The following is an 11,824-nucleotide window of genomic DNA, read 5'->3' as shown; positions in this document are numbered from 1 at the left end:
GTGCAAAAGCGTGAAGACAGACTCTGTTTTTAAGCAGGTATGTGTGTTCAGTAGCTTTTTCCACCACATCATCACATAATTATTTCCACTCCGTAATCTTTCTTAAACATGCAAACAACTTCTGTCTGTCACTTATGCAGACTTACTGCCCACTATAGTCCCTTTATTCCCACTGGACTGCAGGTATAAACTAGCCTGGGCTTCCCCATTCTGCCTTGCGCCCAAATTTATTCACGCTGCAAGTCCAGCATCAAGGCCGCCTTAATGCACGGGCTTACCTGGGCTGAAGCGCAGGGGCCTCCGAAGTTCAGGGGCCTCCCATGTTCGCGTTAATGATGAGCTGAAAATGTCATTTTGTTTTGTAACTTGTTAGGTTTTATGTCAATCACTCTAATTTCACGTTACATGTCTGCTGATTGGTCCGTGGTAACTTACCGTGAGATAAAATGTAAGACGTAACCGTTAGATTTTTCTATTCCGCATAATGTAATTAAGTGCGCGTTGTCAACTTGCCATTCCTGCATGTTAGACTGAGTGTGACAGAGAAATGGGAAATAATCCACCAACAAATGAAAGAGTAGTTTCTGAAATTTCATAATAAGCACCAATGAGGTGCAGGTCTCTCTCTCTTTCGCGCCCGTGCTCGCTCTCTCTGTGCTCGTGCAGCTGAGTCTCTGGCATGCAGAAGTCTCTCCAAACGTGCGCAAGAAACTGTGCCGTCAAATAAAGAAAAGAGTTCCTGCACATAATGCTGTTAGTTGTTATAAAGTTTAAGTTTACTCGCGTTTATATCAGTGACGCGTGCGCAGCTGGAGCGATGTAGTTTGACGCGACGTTAGCTCACAGTACACACATCTGTTGGTTTAGAAAAACTACAAAGAGAAGCAACGGTAAAGGTGCAAGTCTTAGAAAGTGAAGAGCGACAAGACCATCTCAAATGATCATCCCCTGATAGCACCATTCCTATTTATAATCTCCTTATCTTAAGATCTTATATACAGGTATGTTCCCTGTGTGTTTTGTGCATATTCATACTTATTCGTTTTACATGCTTATGTATGCATAAATACTAAATACAATGCATACTATATCTTCAGTAGCCTACAAAATAAATAACTGATTAAAAAATAAGATTCTGTCTATAAAGACTTATCTTTTGTTATCATTAATGCATTTTCACATTAAAACTAACTTTAACTTATTTTATTTTTAAAACTGTGCTGAGCATTTGGTTAGTGAGTGGCAATGAATTTTCTGCAAATTTGTATATTCCAAAAACGATATAAATATAAAGCTTATAAACATATATACTTTCACACATTTTGGTTTTATTATCACCACAAGTTGCTGTGTGTGGTTGTTAAATAAAGTGTCTTGTGTTTATGCTCAAGTAGGCTCAGTGATATGTTAATAATGATATTATGGTGTTTTCTGGGTCAAAGAGGGAAAACTCACTGTTGTATGTCTTGAAAGAAACTTATGCATTTTGTGATGTAGATTACCTAGATATTACACTTTAAAAAAAGAGACTATAAATCGAGGGTATGGGGGGCCTACAAAACCTCTCAGCCCCAGGGCCTCACATTAGGTTAAGGCGGCCCTGTCCAGCATGGAAACTATGGACCTTGTTGCACCTGAAATAGGGAACCAATCACAGAACGGGGAGGGGGCAGCAAGACGATGACGACGTCTATGCGACACACCAAAGTAGTTTTGTTTTTTGTTATAACACGGCAACAGACGCAAAGTTACTTTTCACTGCAGCCTTAGATAGTGTTCGAAGTAGTTTTGAATGCAAGTTTATTTGAAAAGTATAAACAATTTCATATCCAAGAAGAATGTGTTTGTATATGGCAAGACATGATAACCACAGAGTTTTATAGGACCAACCTGCTAGGCATCGTTGTCGACGAAGTACAATTAACTTATAAATGGTAAGTGATATTTATTAATATCATTGTCATTATGCCTGTACTGTGGTTGTCATAGTGCCACTGAAATGTGTTGCTTTTCATTATCAATATACAGCTACCGGTTTAGTTGCATAGCTTTCAGCTGTATGCACACGAACCAATAAAAGTCGTTTACGTTTGAATTAATGTCGCTCTACATATGCCATCTGGTATAATTGAAATGATTGGCTATGAGCTACGTACAGACGCATTTGATAGACATTCGTAACGCCCAATAAATGGCTCTGAGCATTCGTATACCACGCTTCAAGTACGAGAAAATTAGCATATGGTTCCCAGACCACGTCTCATTCTCTATGGTCTGGTGTTAGCAAGGCTAGTTATAAACACAGATACATTATATTAGCCACCAAAGATAAGTCTTGAAATCTAATCGTCCTACATTAAGTAATGATTGACATTTATATCTATTGATTTAACAGCATTAACTTCCTCCTGTCAGGTCAAAATAGATTATAGATGAAAAGTTGAGTAGCAGGGTGGCAGGTAGTTCATGGTTATTTATTTTGAAACAAACGTTTGAATTTGCACACTGAAATTACTTTTTATGTGGCATTCATAACACATCAGATGCTTCAATAAGTGAAAGATTTAGTGGTTTTGGTCGCAACTTAGGCATGCCATGAAGGTATGGCATAATAAAGCCTTTATTCTTATGTTATCTGAAATATCGTGAGTTTAGCATCGTGGTGAGATGAACATGTTGGGCATGACAACAGATTAGTTTTATTTTTTTCTCAATTAAAAAGAAAAATGCATTGGTATTTCTTAAAACTGTGCTATGGCAACTAATGTAGGTATATATTGTATATTGACCACACTCTCTGACCAACCAGATCAAATTTTATATTTTGAAAAGTCTGCATAGGCTGTTCTATACATGAGATTTTAATCAAAACAAATCAGGGATCTGTGAAAGGAATGTGAAGTTACTGAACATAAATTGGCCAAATGTTTATCTGAAACATCCAACATACTTTAAACTTCAGCTCATCTACAGATTACAGATTTTTGAACCGTGCCCTCCACCCTCCATCCAAAAACACATGTGGGAGTGATAAACGCCCCTGACAGACCTCCAGCGGACCTCCTGTGGATAAACCCATATCCTTTCTTCAGCCCCAAATTAAACCCAGAGGGAGGAACAGAGAAAGAAAGAAAATGTTTGTAACATTTTCTTTGTGTTTTAAGGCAACTTGCTCCTCATGTGCTCTTCTTTTGGGCCAAGTAGTTCACATAAGTTAATTTACTGAGGAATGTTTAACAACTTGTAATGTTTACTGTAAAAGAAATAGGTAGACAACTAATGATTTCATAATTAAATTATATGACTATTACAGAAATTTTACAGACAGGCTCACACGTTTGAAAAGCTCCTTTTCACACGTGATTTCTTCATGCTAAGCCTCTCAGCGCCTCCTATAGAGCGGGAGTGTAAAGCGCACTTTCTATGTGGCAGAGGCTTCCCATATACAGCAAAATAATATATTATCAAATATAATTTTAAATATATTTCAAAATGTACAAAAAGTGGCCAAAATATATTTTGAAATATGCTTACAAAAATGTATTTTTCACCAATATATTTTTGGCTATTTAAATATTTTTTTAAAAGAAATATATTTTAAAGAATTTATATTCACGTCACATTGGAAGAAAAACTTTGTATCTTACAAACCTGTAAACATAACAGGTTGGAAAAGCTTCAAATTAAATTTAAACTGCTCAATGGCAAACAATATTTATAATTTTATATTTTATACATACTTATAAATGTTATACTTATACTATACAAACTTTATATAAAAAATATATTTTTTGCCGTATGGGTTATAAAATTAGAAATGTATTTGTTGCCCCTAAATATATACATTTTAATATGTATATAGGTTAAAACTAAATATATTTTCACATGAAAACATGTATTTAATTGAGCTTAACTTTCTACAAAATGTATTTAGCATATATTTAAAACATATTTTTGGTCAGATAGATTTTTTGCTGTATAGGCGCTAGTTATGTTGTAAATTATTATATATAAAAAAACTTTATTTTTCTCTCAACAAGTATTTTTTCAGAATAGTAAAAAAATGTATCTTGTTTGATAAACACATTTTGTACTCTTGCCTCCCTATGACACATCGCTTTTATTGTTTTCTAATTAAAAACGTCTGCTAAATGCCTAAAAGTAAATAATGTTCAGTTTCTTGCAAAAAATATCGATTTGCCTCAGAAGACGTCAATATGTCACCATGGTATATGTGTTTTGTCTGGCCTTGTCATGTTGTTGTCTTTTATTTTGAAGTTCTAGTTCCATGTTTATGTCTTTTATTTTAAAATCATGTCTTGCTATGTTGTCTCTTGTTTTTGACTGTATATGAAGCCTCATGTTTCCATTGTTTCCTCATGTTTTGTTGGTTATTGTTGCTTGTAATGTGTAGTCATTGTGTTTTATTTGTCTTGCTAAGCCATGCCATGCCATGCTATGGATTTATGTTTGTTTTATTAAATTCATCTGCATTTGTAACCATCTCATGCTGTTTTCTTGTACCACACGTTACAGAATAACCAACCACAAATATGGATCTAGCAGAGTTATCTCGTCAATAAAGAGAAACCGCCTCCCTGCCAATGAGAAGTTTTTACATCAATCCATATTGTCCACCAGGTAGCGCTCATACCCAATTTATAAAACACTAAAGCATCCACTGATCCAAAAACTGTAAAAACTCTGTGGGCCCTATCTTGCACCCAGCGCAATTGACTTTGTCAGTGACGCATGTATCATTTCGTATTTTGCACTGGCGCACAGCGGGTTTTTCCCTCCACAGACGCACGTCGGCAAACTAGGGAATGAACTTCCGCTCCCTGGGCGGTTCAGCGCAAAAAAGGAGGCGTGCTCCGGCGCAAACCATCTCTTATGCTATTTTGCAGTTTCAAAAAACAATTGCGCTACTAACCAAAAAAAACCTAGTCTAAAGTCAGTGGCGCGTTGCGCGTGGTTCATTATGCTATTTTAAGGGCGCATGCTTGACCATAATGTATAGCGTGCACAACGCGCATTGCTTATCTAATCTACACAGATGCAACAGTTATTTTTGCAAATCATAAATTGTTACAAAAAAAATATATAAGATAAGGGAAATCATTAAATAATCGTTAAACAATTATCATGCAAATAACGATTAAAATATTTTCATAAGTTTGTTGTGTGGCTGTATTACGTTTATTTTATCTAAATAATAATTAAAATGTTTTCATAAGAAACCTTCATGTATGTGAACTTGATTTGTAAGTGTACTTTGGGGTTGAACCTTGCTTGCGTTTCTTGCGTCCGATTTCAAAGCCCCCAAACCCTTTCAGCGGTGAGGGTGGACGCAGCGATGTCCTCCTGGGTGCCCGATTTATGCTGGCAAGCTAGGATCCCCCCGTCTCCTGACATCATCGTAGTGCTTGGCCCAGCTGATGAGACAATTGCGGCTATTTCCTCTCACGCCTGTTTAACCGACGCTGATTCGGGCGGGTTTCTCCCATCCCCATACAAAACAACTTCTCTGTCTTTGACTGCTCTTACAAGAACGTGGGTCTCCTCGGCTGTGAACCGCTCCTGGCGTGCGCCTGTCAAATCCGTCATAATAATAGCAACCCGCCATGGAACTTGCGCCCTTGCGTTTAAAGGGAATGTTGCATAGCGTTCTGATTGGTTTATTTGACGTTACGCCCAAACCACACCTATGAATAATGAACCTACTTCAGACCAACCCCTTATTGATTTGCGCCCGGCACAAGACTTATTTCTCCCGCCGGGAAAATAGCAACAGCGCCCAAGATCTGCCCACAAAGTCATTTGCGCTTTGCGCTTCGGACTTGCGTTTCGGATCGTTAAAATAGGGCCCTGTGTATGTTTTGATCATTGCTCTGAATCTGATCAAAAATGCAATTATGTCAGCTTTTTGTTCAAAATTGGGTATTTTTAAAGAAACCAACTAGGGGTGTGACAAGATTTCGTGCGAAGAGATCTCTCGAGATTAAATGTGTCTCGCGAGATTAATTATGTCACAAGATTTCTCATGCAGGTGAAATGATGTCCGTTTCTCAAATAAAAGACTGCATCCTTCGGAGGTCATATTTGTAGACTACATTTACGTCATAAAGACTGTTTTATTAGAGAATATTAACAATTATAAAATTTACTATTATGTAATTTGTAATATGCTCACGACTTGCAAATGTAATGCTCAGTTAATGACCTGAAATAAACCTTGGTGACGTATGCAGCCTGCATATGCGACCTACAGAGGATGCAGCTTTCTGTTTAAACCTTTTCCAGTGCATGCATTATTTTCTGTCTTTTACTACGTGTGCTTTTTTCTTTGGGCTTCCAATAATGTTCGTTTGGGAACTCGTATAAAGTCTAAGGCGCGTTGTGTTTGTCTGGTGATCAGTGTCAGATGTGAAGTCTCAGCAGATTAAACCCTCACTCAGAGTTTACATGATTTAATGTCTGCATGTTCTTGCTCAAAAATGACAATGGCTGTATCATTTCTATTGTACAAAATGGACATATATTAAATATTTAAAGGGATTTAAACATTGTTTGGCTAAAAATAAGCATTTCTCCATCTAAAGTGAAAGTGAAGATAGCATCCGCGAAATAAGTCCACTATCGCCCCCTGCAGGCATTTGTTATAATACATAATGCTTTTTATTTATAGACCGCAAATGTAATGTGTTTGTTTATGTAATGCTGTTTAATGTAACTTGGTTTTGATACTTTATTTGAACCAATTATTATTGAATCTTCGTTATTATGTAATTTTAAAGGCTATTGCTCACTTGGATCTATTTTTATTACCCAAAAATAACAAATTATTTCATTATCAGTTAGCAAGATAATTGTTAGGGCCAGTCCTTGATAAGTTAAAACATTTAAAAATAATGTGATTTCAGTTTCTTATTCATTTATTTTATCGTTGAGGATTTCTTAAAAAGTGTTAAAATATCGTCTCGTCTCGTGAACCCAATCTCGTGTCTCGTCTCGTGGATTGAGTGTCTCGTCACACCCCTAAAACCTACCCATATTTGAGAGGTGATAAGAAAACAAATGAAGATAAGATGAAAGATTTTTTTAAGCAGACTGTCTGTTCTTACATGTGATGTATTGTATGTTTATATATATAAAGAAGAAACATTTTCTAGAAGGCATTAAACTTTTGTAAAATAATTAAAAATGCTGGCGCTCACTGGCAACTTAAAAAAAACACTTGCGAGAGTTAAATGTTTCCATTGTCATAGAACAGAAAAACAGCTTGTTCATTTTGCTGAAGAAGGTGAGTACATAATGACAGAAAATGTAATTTATTAAGAAATGAATTATGTTATGTAGTACTCCTGAACAACTCTCTGCTGCTGTTATTCATCCTCTTTTGTGTCTGTCTTTTTTTTTTATTTCTCTCTCTCTCTCTCTCTCTCTCTCTCTCTCTCTCTCTCTCTCTGTTTCCACCCTTCCGTCTCCCAGCAGCTACTGACCTAAAATTCTTTCTCCCCATGAGTTTGTTTAAACTTTCTCAGGACTCTATAAGCCTAAGAGGAGACAGCACAACACTCATGAGGATGCTGCTCGGTTTGCCCACGGTGATCCCCCGCTCACTTTCTCCCACTCATGTCTGGTCTTCTGCTTTTTCTCAGTTGTGTCATCCATCTTATGTCTCTGTATAATGGATTGAACTTGAAAGAAATGTGCTACTCCCTTTTTTGCTGAACTCTGGAACAAGCACTCACATGGATTAACTTAACACACAAGATAAATTAATTATAACATCAACTTGACACTTTGTGGTTAACTGAAATAGTACCTTTCTTGTCTGTGCCTCACACCAGCTTTGAAAGGTGGAAGACTAGATTACAGTTGCTGGTGCAGATGCGAGTGTTGCAGGTGTTCACTGGCAAACAGTGGGTGTACAATATTGGTTCAGACCGTCTTTTCTACCCAGGTTTTCTACTTTTGGCCTAGAGAGGTGGATCATGGCTAGTTAGCTACCATGCCACAAAATCTTGGGCTCAAGCAGCTTCTTTATTCGACTGTCTTTTGACAACTACAGTGTACCTTCGGACAAACACCTAGCACACAATGACTAAGACCCTGTGTGATCCTGGGCTTGTTGACTACAAGGATTCAAAACTTAAACATTTCAATGTTTCCGCTGATATCTTCCAAATAATCCCTGCCCGGGGATCCTTGGCATAAGAACACAGAAATGATTAAAGGTTTATATCACAGCTGGAAACAAGTACTCTTTGTTCTCCTCACTTCATTGTGGAAAACAGACTGCTGTTTTGTGTGGCTAATCGACAGGCCGAAGATAAACAGCTGCTAGTGGTACAAGAGACTAGACAATGTGATGATGGCACACTTTCACCCTCTTTTGGAAATGGACCATCACACTTTATTTCAGATTTAAGATATTTTTATGTTATAGAACTGCTTGTGAAAGTAGTATTGAGTGCAGCCTAGCAGAATCACCTCAGTTTTGTCAGTGTTTAATTGCAAGAAATTGTTGGCCATCCAGGTTTTTACTTCATCAAAACATGAGAGCAGAGGTAGTAAAAAGGAGTTACTTTCAAGCTTGATAGGGAGGTAGAGTTGTAGGTCATCAGCATAGCAATGATAGTTAATACTGTATTTCTGAAGAATGGAGCCTAGGGAAAGCATGTAAAGCGAGAACAATAAAGGGCCGAGAATAGAACCCTGAGGAACACCATAAGGAACGGGTGCAGAGGGTGAGGTGAACGAACCAATGTTTATTGAAAAGTCCTATTATTTAAATAAGAGATGAACCACTGTAATGCCATGCCTAATGCATATTGAAGTCGATTCAAGAGAATGTCATGGTCAATAGTGTCAAAGGTTGCACTCTAACAGTATCAGAATGGCAGATGACCCTGAGTCTATAGACAACAGAAGATCATTCATAACTTTAAGCCAAGCTGACTCTGTACTGTGAAGTGCTCGAAAACCAGATTGGAACTTATCGAGAATGTTAAAAGCATCCAGGTAAGAAGTAAACTGTGAAAGCACTGCTTTCTCTAAAACCTTAAAGATAAATGTGACTTTGGAAATTGGCCAGTAGTTACTTAGAACGGATGGATCTAAGTGAAATCTTTTAACAGGGGCTGTACAGAAGCATGTTTAAAAGACTCTGGGAAAACCCCACTAGTCATGGAGCTGTTTAAAAAAGTTAATAGTGTCCAATACCTCTCTAAACAAACAGCCAGCCAGTACATTGTCAGAAAATATATATAAAAAAGGTTGTTGTTTTTTAAATGCAATGTTAAATTTCAAAAGTTCACCCAAAAATGAAAATTCTGACATTAACCCATCTTCATGTGATTACAAATCTGTATAAAATTCTTTTTTCTGCTGAACACAAAGGAAGATATTTTGAGAAATGTTTGTAACCAAACCGATCATGACCCCCATTCACTTCCATTGTATTCTTTTTTCTGCTGACGGTAAGAAATAAAACTAAATTGAGTTTACTGAAAAATAAAGGTTATTTTTCTTATTGCTCTTGGCAGATATTTTACCTTGTTTTAAGTATACACCTCTTGATTTTAATCATTTATTTCAATAAAAAAAAACTTAATATCATAAGCCACTTTGCTTACCAAGTAAATGCATCTCAATTTAAGAAATTTCAGATATTTATAGTAGAAAACAAAACAAAGTATTGGAAAATACTCCACGTCGCGCCACCTTACCACTTTGGGTGTGCATTATTTTTGAATAATTCAACGGCCCGTCGTCAATTATTTCTTACATAATTCAAAGGACCGGAGTCAATTATTCCGCTTATACCACTGTTACCACAAACATTGCTCTGGTCCCTTTTTTAAGACATTTGACAGGTTAGGTGTGCGGTTTACAGAAAAATAATTAACACCTATGGAACATTTCTCAACCAATCAGAATAAAGCATTCAACAGACCCGTGGTATAACTGAGAATGTCAAACAATACCACTTTCTGTACCTGAACATATGCATTTCCATATGTCAGCTTTGTGACAAAGTGCTCACAGTTCTTGGTGACCAGACAATATGGATGTGTCGTTCCCACAAGACCCTTTGCTTTCTTTATAAAATCACTGATAGGTCGGGGGTCACGTTCACCGTCCAGCAGGTTGTTGATACGATACTTATTCTTGCCGACCACATCCTGAAGTTTCTCCATCTTCACAATACTGACACCGCACAGCAAGAGCCAACTTGAGAATACTCAGCTGTAAATGTAAATGAAAAAGTAGAAGTATATAAATGCTTACCCATCATGTTAAAAAAATGCTATTTATTAGACAGTAATGTGATTGCACAACACAAGCAAGTGTAATGCAGTATCTTTACAGTAACTCACAGGCTAGGTGAATAATGAAATCATCATCAATATAGATGCCCACACTGTAAAAAAATAGCTCTAATTATGCAGCTGGTTGCCAGTAACTTACTGTAGAAGATAAAGACTGAAAATGTTTCATGTTCATTTAACTTTGAACAAACTGTTGCCAGTAAATAACATAAATGTAAAATCTACAGTAAGTTACTGGCAGCTGGTTGCCAGTATAGACATTTTATCAGCTGCACGCACATTGCTGCAGTTACGCGCCTGGCCCGAAGTTTACTTCCGGTCTGTGCTTGTTTATTGGTCTGGCTAGCAACTAACTGACCTCTGGAACAAATTCCTTGTGGAAAATAAAAACGAGGGGAGACAGTAAGCATGGATCCCTGCTGTTCGGATTTGGCAGGCAGGCCAGAATTTAAAGGCGGGGTGCGTGATTTTTGAAAAAACACTTTGAAAAAGTGTTGGGCCGACTACCAAGACACACTTATAGCCAATCAGCAGTAAGGGGCGTGTCTACTAACCGGCATCGTTGTCTTGGTTGCGTATGTGTGCTGCGGGTCTATCAAATGAAGGTTCTGGTAAGGTGTGTTTGTTTAGGTGATTTCAAATATCAACATTGGCTTTCAGAGATCATGGAGCATGCCTTTAAATCACACACACGCACTTCAGTTAGTGCAGTATAGATGTGATTAAAGTGTTTACATGGCTGCATACTGCAATTTACAACGGCATACAGCACCTGTTTTAATACAATTACATTTACTGCGTTTGCGTTTTAATCTGATTACACTTACTGTGTTTTAATACGATTACACTTACTGCGTTTTAATATGATTACACTTTATGAGCTTAATCACATTATTTTTATCTATGTATCATCACAATATTGCCAAAATCTCATCATAATTGCATTATGAGGGTGCCTGTAAACGTGGTCACTGTTGTCATTGATTCTTTGCAAAAATCTACTGGAAGTTAAGTTTCGGCCACAAATGCCATTTGTTTATACCGCTGTTGTATGTAGTCCTCGGAAAAGCATCCCGGTACTGTAAATTACTACCAGAACTAAGTGGTCCGAAAGTAAGTTTCCGGGGACATGTACTCATTTTATCATCGAGTTATTATCAATAAAGATATCATAAGATATGAAGAGTCAAAGTCAAAGTTATCAGGTTCAATGTACTAACTAGCCTGGCTAACACCAGACCAGCCTCATGGAGAATGAGAAAAACATTCCAACCTGTCACACAGGTAGTGCAAGATTAAAACTTGTGGTTTAAAAGTAAACATTTTTAATTTTTCTTGGGAAAAGGACGATTGTTTTGCTAGATAAGACCCTTATGTCTCGGTTGGGATCGTTTAGAGTCCTTTGAAGCTGCATTGAAACTGTAAACTGTTAAGATCCATAAAAGTCCACTATATGGCGAAAAATCTTGAAATGTTTTCCTCAAAAA

The sequence above is a fragment of the Misgurnus anguillicaudatus genome, chromosome 24 (assembly GCF_027580225.2).
Source record: "Misgurnus anguillicaudatus chromosome 24, ASM2758022v2, whole genome shotgun sequence".
NCBI classification, from domain to species: domain Eukaryota; kingdom Metazoa; phylum Chordata; class Actinopteri; order Cypriniformes; family Cobitidae; genus Misgurnus; species Misgurnus anguillicaudatus.
The sequence above is the reverse complement of the archived record's forward strand: the minus strand, read 5'-3'. Positions refer to the sequence as shown.